This window comes from Podarcis muralis, chromosome 14 (assembly GCF_964188315.1).
Source record: "Podarcis muralis chromosome 14, rPodMur119.hap1.1, whole genome shotgun sequence".
Lineage (NCBI taxonomy): Eukaryota > Metazoa > Chordata > Lepidosauria > Squamata > Lacertidae > Podarcis > Podarcis muralis.
In genome coordinates, this window is record NC_135668.1 from 38,836,125 (window position 1) to 38,851,133 (window position 15,009).

A 15,009-nucleotide genomic window follows, 5' to 3' on the forward strand; every position below is an offset into this window, starting at 1 on the left:
GTATCACTTGTTATTGTCCGGGTTGTCATCTTTTATTAATAATCAGCCACAAACTCTTTTCTACAGCTTGGGATATAAAAAAACACACCTCCCTTTTTCTTTTTCTTTTGAAAAAAGAATGCTGGTTGATTGAGAATTCATCTTGGCCTCTTAGCAGCAGTACCTGTTTGAAGAATAGCTATTTCTCACCACAGGTCCCGATTGCTTATAGAATCATAGAACTGTTGCATTGGAATCTACAGTCCAACCCCCTGCAATGGAGGGATTATAACTAAAGAATCCCTTTCAAGTAACCATCCAATCTCTTTAAAAAATGAAGGAGAGTCCAACACCTTCTGAGACAGTCCGTTCCACCGTCTTCCTGCCAGAAAGTTCTTCCTAATGTTTAGTCAGAATCTCCTTTCCTGTGATTTGAAGCTGTTAGTTCAAGTCCTATCCTCTGGATCAGCAGAAAACAAGCTTGCTCCATCATCTGTGTGACAACATTACAGATACTGAAGATGGTTATCATATTACCTCTCAGTGTTCTTTTCTGCAGGCTAAACATACCCAACTCCCTCAACTGTTCCCCATAAGGCTTTGTTCCCAGACCCCTGATCATCTTGGTTGCCCTCCTCTGCACACATTCCAGCTTGTCAATATCCTTCTTAAACTGTGGTACCCAGAACTGAACACAGTACTCCAGATGTGGTCTGACCAAGGCAGAATAGTGTAGTACTATTTCTTCCCCTGATCTGTTGATGCAGCCCGGAATTGCTTCAGCTGTTTATTTATTTTTGCTGCTGGATCACACTGTTGACTCATATTAAACTTATGGTCCACTAAGACCCCCTAGATCCTTTTAACATGTGTTGCTGTCAAGCCAGATGTCTTTCATCCTATATTTGTGCACCTAGTTATTCCTGCCCAAGTGCAGAGCCTTACATTTGTCCCTACTGAAATTCATTTTGTTGGTTTGAGCCCAGTCCTCCAATCTTTTAATGTCATCTTGAATCCTGAGTCAGTCTTCTGAGGTATTAGCTACCGCTCCCAGCTTGTTGCTGGTGTCTGGAGAATCTGTACTCTGCACTGGAATTTGCTTGCCAAGTGTACCTTTTGTACAATCTGCCTTGCCTGGAACACGTTTGGCACTTTGCAACATTGGTGTTGTTTTTTTTAAAAAATAAGTATTTCAGCTGTGAAGAACTGCGCAGCAATGCAAATATAAACATCTGTGATGCCAGATTGCAGATGCAGGGTGGATTTCAAGGAAATGTATATTTTTGGAGTTAATGTATTGCCAAAACATTAAAAAAACCAACTTGTTAAAGCAAGGAGTGCCACCCCAGACCATGTGGAAACTGAAGTGAACCTTATTCACTTAAAATATCAACAAGTGCACTATTTTTCTTTCCTCAAATATTGGAGGATTTTGGGGTGGGTGTGTAAATTGCTGGTTTTTAGAATTTTTAATTGTATTGCTTTAGCATTTGACGTGTTTGCCAACCTGGGCTCCTTTCGGAGGAAGGTGCAAGATATAAATTGAATTAATAAATAAAATAAATAGTGAAGGCACATGTGCCAATGACTATAATAGCTTAGTTTTACGTTGTGCATGAGCCTCAGGTTCCTGTCCTCATGTTCCCTCTCTGGCGTGGCCATGAAGAAATCGGAAGTGTTTGCTAATCCACATCATCTCCAGCTAATCACAGTTTGTGGCTAATGTCCAAACCTGGACAGACTGCATTGGGGTTAACGATGGTTTGTTGAAACAATCCATACCATTGTTAATGAACCTGACTTATTTCAATAAACCATAGTTACAGTGTCTGCTTGTCTACAACACTAATGACGACCTGGGTCTCTGACGATGACATCTTGAACAACTCCTTCCTTCAGGGCTCTGACCCACAGCTTTTTGATGGTCTCTTAAATAGACTTGATTCAACCAATCCCTTCAAGATCCCAGATTCAAACCCCATCATTTTCATGTAGAGTTGGGAAAGAACCCTGCCGGAAAGCCTAGAAAGTCACTTTTCATCAGTGTAGACACCGCAGAGCTAGATGGAGCCAAGGATCTGACTCACTTTCCCTTTGCGCCTGCAAAACATAAAGTAGAACATAGTTGCAACAAGGATGTTCTGGCTCAGACCTGGCTTGGGTGGTGGTTGAAGGACTTATCCTTGTGTCTCACTGCTGAACAATGCAGTGAAATCCATAGTGAACTTTTATAAAGTTGACTCAAAGGGATAGGAGGGTGACACAAAAGGGAAGGGGAAGCCGCTCCGTTCCAGGTAGGCTGCTCCTTGACCCAGGCCCTGATTTCTAACTTCCATTCCCAACCTATTAAAAATAACACTGAAACCTCTGGACTGTTTCTCATGCTAGTCCTGTTCACTGTAGACCCACTGAAACTAATGAATGTGACTAATGGTGGTCCATTAATTCCAGTGTGTTTGCTCTGAACAGGACTTAGCTGGATGCGATCCTCAGTTCTGGACCCGGGGCCCAAAGGTTTCTGACTGATGTGGCTTCTTCTACCAGAGTGAAAGGAGGTGAGTCAGCTGCTGAGGAGTGGCTTCTAGGGTCATTCTGGAGAAGGCATTTGCCAAGAACACCAAGGAGTTGTTGATCTGTATGCTCCAGTGCTAAGCATTTGGCGATACTGAAAACACATGGTGCTCTAGTTTTAGGAGAATGGTATGCAAGTTCTGTTACGTACAACTGAACTTCAAGGAAAATACAACATAAGTCACTCTGAAAGAAGTTGAGTTGGAGCATCCTCATATATGTGCGCAGAAAATAATAGATCTAGATGAAAGGCAACACATGAGGTCTGCACTGATCATTGAAATGCATCCCTAATTATTATTTTTGTATAATTATAAGATTGTTGTATTTTTTTAGAAAGTTGCATAATCTTTGAAGAGGATGTAGCTGTGAGGGGTGTGATGGTCAGGGGGCCTGGCTGTGATTACTGTGAAAGGACATGGTGCTTCTGAATTTGCCACTGTACAAGAGCTGCAGAGTTAAGATGCTTCTGTTGTGTTCATAAATGATACAAATACAGAGACACTGTGTTTGAGTGTTCACATTGCTCTCATGCTGAAGGTGTGATTTTCTATCATATATTTTTTAAAGATATTTATTAAAGTTTTCAGATTTAATACAATAAAAAAGAATCAAAAAGGAAAAAGAAAAAGAGTTTAAAAACACATAAAGTTCACAATACTTATTTTTCAATAACATATTTCCCTGACCTCCTCATACCTCCCCTTCTTGTATTCCAATTCAAATTATTAGTTCAGCAAATCCTTATCCAAAATTATACATCAATACTTATACATCAATACTCATTCTTAAAACATATTTTCTAAAGTCGACCCAAATTCCCTTCCACGAATTTCCCAATTTTCATACAAATAACAAAACAAAATGAAAACAGAACAAATTATAATTATGTACCCTTTGGATTCCCAGACTCCACCCCCCCTTTCCCGGTTTCAGTCCCCAACAAATGTCCATCAGTCTTAATCTACTATCAGCCTGGAGATGATTTTCTATCATATTTTTATCCCACCCTTTGTTGCTCAGGAAAAGTCCCAGCCTGAACTGAAAGGCTTTTGAGGCAGCCCCATTGGTTGACTTGGATAGGACCAGCCCAGTGCGCCTCACTTCACTAAAAGGGGCTCCAAACCCCACAGCTTTGATGCCTTACTAAAATGGGGACAGGCAAACACTGAGCTGGAGGTTCCTTGTTCTAGATCCGGTGGTTGCTGGCATCCCCATGCTATGCTCATTCATCTGGGAATTTAGACGTGAAGTCAGCCCCTTCTGACTTCTTTGGGGGGACTGAGCATCATTCAGAATCTTTCACTCAAAGATACCATGGGTGATGCTAAGCTAGTATCCCCAACTGAGGCTCTTTGGCTGTGTGCAGAACCTATTTTTCACATGACTCGGCCTTCAGGTTCTTCAGCTCCACCACCTATCAGTGACCCATTTGTGGTCCAACATGTTGGATCTGATACTACTGTTCCGTTTTTCCTTACTGTGCTTCTGGCACTGTTGCAAGGAGCCAAGGAGCCACAGGACAAGCTTTTCTCCTCTCTTTCTGCATCCTTCCAATTAGGAAATAACATTCAACGTGCAAGGAGAGGGATGTATCTTTTCTCTTCCAAGCATCCTGTCTCAAATTCCACTGTGGTGGAGGAAAAGGCCCTTCCACCAGGTACCACTTGCCTGACCTCAAAAGATAAGCCAGACGCAGTGATGTAATTAGGTAATTGTAGACTCATAACATTCTTAAGTGGAGACCTGCTTAGGTTGGCAATGCCTGTTATTTGACTGTCTTTGGAATGTGATAAGCCAGTTTTTCTGAGTTTGGACACTTTTGTGTGCATTCCGCTGTGTTGGGCCCTGAACTTGTAGCTCTAAAGTCCTGCCCTGAGCTCACTGCTACATACAAGCAAGACCTTGGTATTAGAGTGGTGTGTGTGTGTGTGTGTGTGTGTGTGTGTGTGTGTGTGTGTGGTACTTAAGGTAGCCAGATCTCTTCTGCTCAATAGAATCACTATACTGGTGTACAGCTCAGTCATACCCCGTCTGCTTTAAGTATTAGTTTTTTGTTTTTTGTTAATTACCCAGGATCACAATTACTACAGACTCATCCCTGTGGTGATGTACCTTACTGGGGTGTGTGTGTGTGTGTGTGTGTGTGTGTACGCGCAACATTTGGGACATTTTATTTATTATTTTTTTAAAAAAAGAGTAAGAGGTGATGTTACAGAAGTCTATAAAAGAATGCATGGCATGGAGAGAGTAAACCCCAACACTTGAACTTGTGGACATGAGTTGAAGAACCAGGACAGATAAAAGAAAAGATTTCTTAACCCAGGGAAAATGAAATTTATTCCCATAGGAGGCAGTGATGGCATGTACCCTCATAGAATCATAGTCTTATTTTTCAAATGATGGACTGACTGTGATTGATTATCAGTTAAACATCTGGCTAGTTCAGATGACAACCTTGAGCTAGATTAAGAACTTTGAGAACCTAAAAGAAGAAAAGTCACTTTATCCAGGGACAGTCTACATACTTATTGACATTTTCCTACAGGATGTGGAATTAGTGTTTGAAAACTATGTGGATCCCATGACCCCCAGGCATGCACCTCCAGATGGTGGAGATGTTAGGTGCCATCCTGGAGCCTAGGCATCCTCACTTGGTCACAAGTGGCCGATAGCAAAATGTGCCTGGCCCCTGGCTAATTTCAAACACTGCATGAGGGTTATCTAGTCCAATCCCCTGCAATGCAGGAAACTTTGCCCAACATGGGGCTCAAACCCATGACCCTGAGATTAAGAGTCTCTTGCTCTACTGACTGATCTATCTCACCAATTCTGTATGGCTTTAAAAGAAGGTTGGACTAATTTCTGAAGGATAAGGCTATGAACTAGTCACAATGGCTATGCTCTTTCTTCACAGTTGGAGGCTTCTGATTACCAGTTTCTGGAAACCACAGGAGAGGAGCTCTTGTGCTCTCATCCTGCTTCCATGTTTCCCATGGACATCTGGTTGGCCACTGTGAAAACAGGATGCTGGACTAGATGGGCCTTTGACCTGATCCACTGGCTCTTCATATGTTCTTATGATCTTAGGTGTGTTGAATCCTTTCTCCAAGTGGCATTTATCTGTTCTAACTCACCGCCCTTTGCCGCTGCAGGAATCTAGCCATGTACCCATGAGAGTAAATGTATTTAGAACCTTAGCTGGGGTGTTTGGCTGGGGGAATGCTGAATGGAACGGAGAAGTGGCAGGAGGAAAGAGTTAAATACCTACAGCATTGCTTCTCTTTCCAAATCCCTCCCTCCCAAAGCAGCTTTCCTCTAAGAATACCACCGCCAAAAAAATAAAAATAAAAAATGCCACAGGGATTTTATTTCACATCGATGTTTACTTAGGCCCTTGGATGCATATCTGACCCCCGTTCAAAAGCTCCACCCCAGGAAGATATGCCCAGCAATGATTTGTGCTTATGTAGAGCATTGGCAGCCCTGATATTTTGGTCCCCATCTGTTGGCTCATTGGCCAAGACCTGGGTAATAAAAACAGAAGCAGGGAATCAAAACAGCAGGAATTTTTGGGCCCCAAGGGCTCGAAGTCTGTTGCTGATTCATCATCCCGCTACAGAGGGATTTTTTTGATTTTTTTTTTAAAAAGCCACTTCTTTGTTAACAGAGAAAATATTGACATAACATGACTCAACTAAAAGAGAAAGAGAGATACAACAGGAGAGAGAAGGAAGGAAGAAGCACTGGGCTCCTTGAGGGTCACTCAGCTGCCCCAAGGATGAAGGCCAGAACCTCTGCTGCAGATTCTGACATTAATACCCCTAGAGAAATGCTGGCCCTTTCCTCACTTACAAACTGAGCACCTCTCCTCATATAATAGAGGTAGAGAACATAAGAGGAGGCCTGCTGGATCAGGCCAGTGACTCATCTAGTCCAGCATCCTGTTCTCACAGTGGCCAACCAGATGTTTGCAGCAGACCTGCAGGCAGGACCTGAGCACAAGAAGAAGAAGAGTTTGGATTTGATATCCCGCTTTATCACTACCCGAAGGAGTCTCAAAGTGGCTAACAACCTCCTTTCCCTTCCTCCCCCACAACAAACACTCTGTGAGGTGAGTGGGGCTGAGAGACTTCAAAGAAGTGTGACTGGCCCAAGGTCACCCAGCAGCTGCATGTGGAAGAGCGGGGAATCAAACCCAGTTCACCAGATTACAAGTCTACCGCTCTTAACCACTATACCACACTGGCCCTCTTTGCTCTCCCATGGTTTCCAGCAACTGGTATTCAGAGGCATTGCTGTCTCCGACTGTGGAGGCAGAACATTGCCATCATGGCTAGAAGCCATCAGTGACCCTCTCCTCCATGAATTTGTCCAGTCCTCTTTTAAAGGCATACAGGTTGGTGGCCTTCTCTGCGTCTTGGAGTGAGTTTCATAGTTTGCCTATGCACTGCATAGGCCTGTAATGTGTCCCACATCTTCCAATATTCAGCTTCATTGGATGTCCACAAGTTCTAGTCATATGCAAGAGGGAGAAGAACTTTTCTCTGTCCGTTTTCTCTGTGCCATACCTAATTTTATAAACCTGTGTCTTTCCATAAGTGGCTGATCTACAGCTCCCATCACCACCACTGCCCATTGGTTAAGCTGACTGAGGCTGATGGAGATTCAAGTCCAATGACTTCTGGTGGCCCTCAAGCCCACCCACCCAATATAGAATGGGCACATATGCAGATCTCATATAAAATGGGCACATATGGTATGAAACTCCATCAGCCCCACCCAGCATAACCAATGGACTGGGATGGGGATAGAATAGCAGGTTCATACCAAGGGCATGATCCAGCCAAAGCTGGATGTCATCACTTTCAGTAAAAGTATGCTTAGTTGTAATCTGAGATCTTGCTGCACTGGAAGCAGCCTAGCATAGTGGTTAAAGTAGTCAAAGAAGACTGCCCCTTCATAGCTCTAGCAATTCTGGAGCCACATCATTTATAGCAGAGGTGGGAAAGTGGTGGCCCTAGATGTTGCTGGACTCCATCTCCCACCATCCCTGACCACAAGGTTCCCCAGCCCTGTTGTAGATGAACAGGACCGCAGCTTCCCCATCTCCACTCTAGGCTTTGAGCCTCTGGTCTATGTGTGTGTTGGATGTTTTCAGCATTCTATAAATACTGTCTGTCCTTAGCAGCCAGACATTGTTTGTGGTCATCATCCTGATCATTTCTCCTCCCCACTCTGCCCCAGTTTTCCAGAGGGGGAGCTCAACCTCTGATCTCACACTGGGCTGGAAAAATATTCAGAAATGGCAATTTTTGCTGTTTCCATGTATTTCCTAGCCTGTTGCAAAGTAAGAGGCTCGTCCACTCATTTTTCATCAGGCTGTGGATGACATTTTATCTCTCTGTGTCCATGTAAACCAGAGAGAAGGGGTGTAGGACAAACATGGGCAAATCAAATTATTTCTTTAGGACCCTCCTAAAGAAGGGGGGTTGTGTGTGTGCACGTGTGCACACACGCATGCACGCACAGGGTTTGTGTGCGGTATTCTGCAACTTGTCCTTGTTGCAATAATAATGCATTACTGGTGGATTTTGACTGGACTGGCTAGACATAATTCTACTTTGTTAGTTGTTCTGCGATGCTTCTCCAATGTTACAGCATCATTGCTATCAGGAGGGACGCTATGGTGCTATAGCACAATATACTGTATGCAGGGCAGAAATGTCTGGGGGAGCATTTGCAGTACAGTGGTACCTCGGGTTAAGAACTTAATTTGTTCCGGAGGTCTGTTCTTAACCTGAAACTGTTCTTAACCTGAGGTACCACTTAAGCTAATGGGGCCTCCCGCTTCCACAGCTGTGCGATTTCTGTTCTCATCCTGAAGCAAAGTTCTTAACCCGAGTGTGGCGATCACACAGGGTCCTCAGACATTTGACGGTCTATTAATCCCTGTGCCACCACTGTGCCTGCTTTCCCGCTGCTACCAACCCGTTACTCTCGGGTACACACTGAGTCCAGACAGTTGTTTAAATTGAACCAAATAAACAAGTTTATTTTATAAGTATTAACAAGTTTATGGTTTCTCAGATAATATTCTGGTCAGTTTCTTAACTTTAGTTTCTTTACCGGCCTATACCTTCCTAATACCTTCTGACTGATTATCTCAACTGTTTGGCTGACTCCTCTTAATAGATTCTCTCACATCAGACTAGCCCAAACCACAGACTTATCCTTTCTCCCTCTTCTCTAACTCCAGACTGACTTCTTAACAACTCTAACTCTAACCCTAACTCTAACTCCTCCCCTTGGGTTCCTATTGGTTAGGCATTTTACAATTAGTTAACCCTTTCCTTATGAACCCAGTATGATGTCACACACCTAGGAGGGCAAACGCCACACCGAGGTACTATTTCTGGGTTAGCGGAGTCTGTAACCTGAAGCGTCTTTAACCTGAAGCGTCTGTAACCCAAGGTACCACTGTATAACAAATTGCAGGATTTCAGCAGGGAGTTTTGGGACATGCACTGATTGGAAATGAAGCAGTAGCTTTGCCTGGAAAGTTTTGCAGGTGCCAACAGTATTGAAAGCAGGACTACTTATAACTGCTCCAATACTATCCTGAGCACAAATCAGCATGAATGCAGAATAAAAAGGATGTCTGGAGGGGCCCTGTAACAGTTTGAGTGCACGCTTTAAGCTTTTCGCAAGTCAGCTGTGGTTCCCATGAAACCTCTGCCATAGGAGGTCTAAGCTTCTCCTGTCCACCTTGGTGAGAGAGGAGGATCAGCTGGCAGACCCTTCCACAGTGTCTTGGGGTTAGGATTCAGCACTGCTCTCCTGTGCTCTTTTGCTGGACAGTTCCCAGGGAACATGGGGCGGAAAGCACAGAGACAGCATCACACCCACCTTGGAGCAGTTTTGAAGGAGGAGGAAAGACAAAAACTCCATGCTCTGCCATTCACTTGTTGCTCTCTCTGAGACCCAAGAGCAGATACCAATTGCTGCCTGGTAACTAAAAAAAGTGGTGAAATTATGCTATATAGCCAGGTTGAAGCTCTGTTGCTGGATGTGGGCAAACACGACCCAAATCTCTTTACACATAATCTAGCCGCCGCTGCAGTATTGTAATGCAGAGCCTGACAAACTCTCTGCTCTTCTCCAATGTTTCTCAATGTGGATAGTTCTACAAATGAGTGTGGGAGCACATTAAATGCAGGGTCAACAGGAGTGTGTACACAGCCCCGATTGCACGCACACACTAACTTTCTCACTGGTATGTGTAGAACCACCTCAGTCATTGTTTCCTGGAAAGCCTTTGGAAACAAAAACCCACAAAGTCACTTGCAGATTAGCTTTGTTTTGCTGCTTCTGCTCCTAGGGGTCTGACTGGGAAATTTATAGTTCAGTGTCTGCTTGTGCTTGAATTCAGTGGGGCTGGTGCTTAGTCTTTCTTTCTTTCTTTCTTTCTTTCTTTCTTTCTTTCTTTCTTTCTTTCTTTCTTTCTTTTCTGCTTCACGTTGCTGTCAGATCAAGGCAATTCAAGGGCCACATCTGCACTACAAAACATTACGATACCATTTTCATGGCTTCCTCCAAAGCATCATGGAAAAACTGATTGACGTTTGTTCTGATTCAGCAGTAAACAGTAGGTTTTCCTGGTGGGACAATGGGGGGGGGGGGAGCACATGCTCGGACCTGTGCCTACAAATCGTGTCACAGCTGGAAGTCTTCATGAGGCCTGGGAGTAGTTAGGAGACCCCTATTCTCCTCACACAGCAACAGTTCCCAGGGTGCTCTCACGTCCAGTCCCTCTTCCCAGGGAATTCTGGGAACTGTAGCTCTGTGAGAGGAATAGCACAGTATTGAAAGTGGAATTGCAGTATAACTGCCACGATACCATAATGAGCACAACTCATCATGAATGCACAATATAAAGGGTGCCTGAATGGGGCTCTGCCTCCTCCCATACCTATTGAACTACTAGCCCATGTGGGGGGAGTTGTAGGTCGCCTAACTTGGTTAGCCGGTATTGACTTTTTAAGCTCTGCATCATTCATCTTTGGGGAGTGAGAGAGATTGCATGGCCATAAGAATGCACACATTTGTGACAGCTAAATGGAAAGAAATCCCTCACACTTTCTTGGCTTAAAAGGGGGAAATGTATATTTTGAAATTAATATTTCAAAAATACTTTTCTTGCGGAGCTGGGCACAGAACCCAGCTCAGTGGCTTGCTTACTTGGCTGGCTCACTTCTCTACTAAGGACCCCTTGTTCCTTTAATATAAAACAAGTGTATCTATTTCCCCTCCCCCCTTCAAATTGTTGGAATTGATTCAGCACCGCGCAAAGCAATCTGGCACATCCAGAGTTTAGGGCATCCTTTGGCCAAGAATGCACATCATCCTGGGCGCCAGGGAGAGACGTTTTGCCTAGACCCAAACTATAAAATAGGAGGGCTGGATATAGCTTCCCCCATTCTCCCCCCCCCCCCCCGCTTTGGTACTGGAGCAACAGTTGTAGACCCGTTGCTGGTTGTTATTTCAGCCAACAAAGCTGTGGCTGATTTCCTTATGTGTTATGACATTCTGCACCAACTGCACAGAGATTTGCTGAATAAGTTGCCAGACTAATGTGTGTCTCTCTGTGTGAGAGAAATATGTGACTCGATGGGAATTCAAGAAGCTGCCTTATACCGACAGATCATTGGTCCATCTAGTTCACTTTTGGCCCCACATGCACTATACATTTGAAGCACTTTAAACCGCCATAGCTTCCCCCAAAGAATCCTGGGAACTGTAGTTTGTTAAGGGTGCTGAGAGTTCTTAAAGGTAAAGGGACCCCTGACCGTTAGGTCCAGTTGTGGCCGACTCTGGGGTTGCGGCGCTCATCTCGCTTTATTGCCCGAGGGAGCCGGCGTACAGCTTCCGGGTCATGTGGCCAGCATGACTAAGCCACTTCTGGCGAACCAGAGCAGCGCACGGAAACACCGTTTACCTTCCCACTGGAGCCGTACCTATTTATCTACTTGCACTTTCACGTGTTTTCGAACTGCTAGGTTGGCAGGAGCAGGGACCGAGCAATGGGAGCTCACCCTGTCGGGGGGATTTGACCGACCTTCTGATTGGCAAGTCCTAGGCTCTGTGGTTTAACCCACAGCTCTACCCGCGTCCTGCTGAGAGTTCTTAGGAGACCCCTATTCCCTCCAGAGAGCTGCAGTTCTCAGAGTGGTTTAACAATCAATCCCTCTTCCCAGGGAACTTTGGGAATTGTAGCTCTCAGTGGGTCAACTCTGATTAGGGTTGGATGCATCACCTTGAATTTCTTGGAAAGTGGGTGGGATACAAATTTTTCACATGAAGCAAAAAATGAATGCATGTTCTGAGCATATATACCAAGATCAAGTGAGATTTCCCAAGTGTTGATGTTTCTGTAGCCAAAATGGCACCTTTCAAGAGGGAGGGATTAGCCTGATTAGGTTTGCAGAAGGGCAGCAGAACTTTAGGAGGAGGGTGACTCTAAGGGAGGAAAGAACCTCTAAACAGAACACTCACTGATTGATGTACAGGACACACAGGACTGGATTGCGATGGAATGGAGCACTTGGGTTCCGGAATCCAAGAGTTCTTCATTGCAAGATTTAGTTACAGACTGCATTTGGGAGAAAGGCTGTAACTTAGCGGTAGAGCATCTGCATGCAGAAGGTCCAAGGTTCAATACCCAGTATCTCCAGGTAGGACTGGAAGCATGTCTCCTGCCAAAAATCCTGGGCAGCTGCTGCCAGTCAGCATAGGGCTGTCATATGCCCAGATTTTCCCAGACATTACCAGGATTTCAATGGCAGAATTGATGTCCAGGGGGGATTTCTGAAAGGTGGTGCTTTGTCCTGGATCTTAAGCAAGTCAACTGAAAAACTCAACAATTTTGGTGGTTTCGGAGTGTCCCGAAAACAACTAGATAGACAAAACAACTAGATAGACCAAGAATCTGACTCAGTGTTACGCATCTTCTTTTGTTCCTGGTGAATGAAGCAAACTGAACAGTGGTTGATAGGACAACCTAGTCACTTCCTGGGTCCTTGTTCTCCACCCACAACCACACTCTCAGTTGTTATGATCAGGTGTTATCCAAAGCTGCCAGCCCAAATGCCTGCCATATCTTGGTCTAGTAAGGGAGGAGTTTCCAAGGCCATTAGTGGTTTTGGCATGGAAAAGAGAGCAAACCTGTACCCAAATTGCAACAGCAATTCTCTTTTGCAAATGAAAAAAAAATGCAGACAATTTTTTTTGAACTGGCTGTCCGCCTTCCTTCCTTCCTTCCTAATCCAGGCAGGCAGTATGCCTCAGGTTGCGTTAGGTTGTGCAATTCATTTTTCTTTATTTATCTATCAGATTACTGTCTCAGCTCAGGGCGTAGACTGTGGAAATCCAATATTTTCCCCTTACAACAAATTTGCAAGGTAGGTTAGGCTAGACAGAGTGGCTGGCCCAGACCTGGCACCAGCACCTCGCACACTCTCAGGTACCTGCCAGCACCGCGGAAGGGTCCACAGGCTAGCCAACACCTGCCATCAGGGTCCCTGTGGTGGGTGCCTGCCTGGTGGCTACAAGCTGTGATTTTTAATCACCCACAGTGCCCCAAAGTGAGAACGAGTTGTATCTAACTAGGGCCACATTCACACCAAACATTTAAAGCACTATGGTGTCACTTTAAACAGTCACGACTTCCCCCCAAAGAATTCTGGGAGCTGTGGTTGGTTACAGGAGCTGAGAGACCCTTCCCACCCCCACCCCAAGAGCTACGATTTCCAGGGTGGCTTAACAATCAGTCCCTCCTGTACTAGTTTGCTGAAAACTGCATTCTGGAAGTAACAAGCATTGGGGGTTGAAAAGACTTTAGGCATTCGGCAAATGTATTTAGCTACTGACGGCCCTTTCCTGGACCAATTGGGATCCACCCATGGCTTGGTAGATTCTGTTTGTCTGATGATCCAATGTGGTTCTGCCCCCTGCTCATCCTTCACTCTGCTTCCCTGGCCCTGCTCAGTGGGCCAGGCCACTATGCTTGAAATCAAATGTGGATGCAGTACTCCTCCTCCATACAGGAGAAGAGTCCTGCTGGATCAGACCAAAGGCCCATCTAGTCTAGCATCCTGTTCTCACAGTGGCCAATTAGATCCCTCCAGGAAGCACACAGGCAAGGAAGAAACACAAGAGCCCTCTCTCACTGTTACTCAGGACATAAGAAGAGCCCTGCTGGATCATCCCAAAAGCCTGTCTAGTCCAGTGTCTTATTCCCTCAGTGGCCACACAGTTGTCTATCAGAAACCTGCATGCAGGACATGAGACCAACTGGACTGTCCCACTCACAATATTAGAAGTAGTACACACAGCAGATAGAAGCCAACTGAGTAGCCTTATTCCCCCTGAATTTATATAATCGCCTTTGGAAAAACCCATCAGACTTGGAGGATATTGGCTGGTCTGCAGACATCTTGATTTGCAACTCCTTCCTTTTTGTTTATTTTTTGAGCCCAAGGCAGGAACCACAGTCTGCCTCTAACTTCAAGTTGAAGACAATGTACCAGAAGCCGTCTTAACTGCTGCTAGGAAGCCTGGGATCTCCCCACCCAGCCCAGCCTCCTCCATTAGTAACTGTCATTGCTCCATAATCTAAGGGACAAGCCGCTCAAAGGGAACCCGAAGCAGGATGAAGGCGGGCGGGAAATTGCCTGATTAGCATCCCATTCAGAGAGTAAACTCTTGCCCTGGCTTTGCAGTGGGTGGGAACAAGCATTGCTCCTTCCAGAGAATAGCTGCCCAGTGGGGTTGGATCAGCCCCGCTGGGCTCACACCTTCCTCCTCGGCCTTTGATGTGGGATGCTGGGTTTTGGAAGCTGGCTGGCTTCCCTACTGGGGGCATTAGGAGCTAATTAAACCTTTGAATTTTCACCCGGCATGTGGCAGGAACACACTGTCCTCTGGAGAGGAGGAGGGCACCTGGAGGAACTGAGGAGGGCGGGAGAGTTAAAAAGAAGCAAAGCCAGGAGAGGAATGTGCAGGGAGGGAGGGAGGGGAAGGGGGGGCACTTAACTAGAGCCCTGTGCAAGGAGCCAGCCAGATGCAGATAGCAAGAAAGGGGTTGGAACTCTAGCTCAGCACGGTTTGCACTGACTGGCAGCAGCTCCCCAGCACTGACAATACAGGAACAAAAGAAGCCCCCTTATACAGAGCCAGACTATTTAGCTATGCCTCTTCCAGTTATGTGAGTCTTGAGTCTTGGCCCTATAGTGCCAACTGCCGAGGCCATCCCAGCTGATCTGCATCTGATCCCCACAATCCACATTATACCTAGCTTCACCTTGTGCCTATGTAGACATTCTTGTTCGGCTGTGCACAGCCTACATCTTTTGCAAATCAAAGTTAGTTTATAGTATTTTATTTATTTCTATTAGTATT

The 15,009-nt window shown here is 45.2% G+C and overlaps 1 protein-coding gene across 2 annotated transcripts in view; it reads left to right on the forward strand.

Annotated features, from left to right (window-relative positions):
• NTN3 (netrin 3) overlaps nucleotides 1-15,009 on the forward strand; it is a 111,031-nt gene that overhangs the window by 19,160 nt on the left and 76,862 nt on the right. The gene's annotated exons all lie outside the window — the stretch shown is intronic.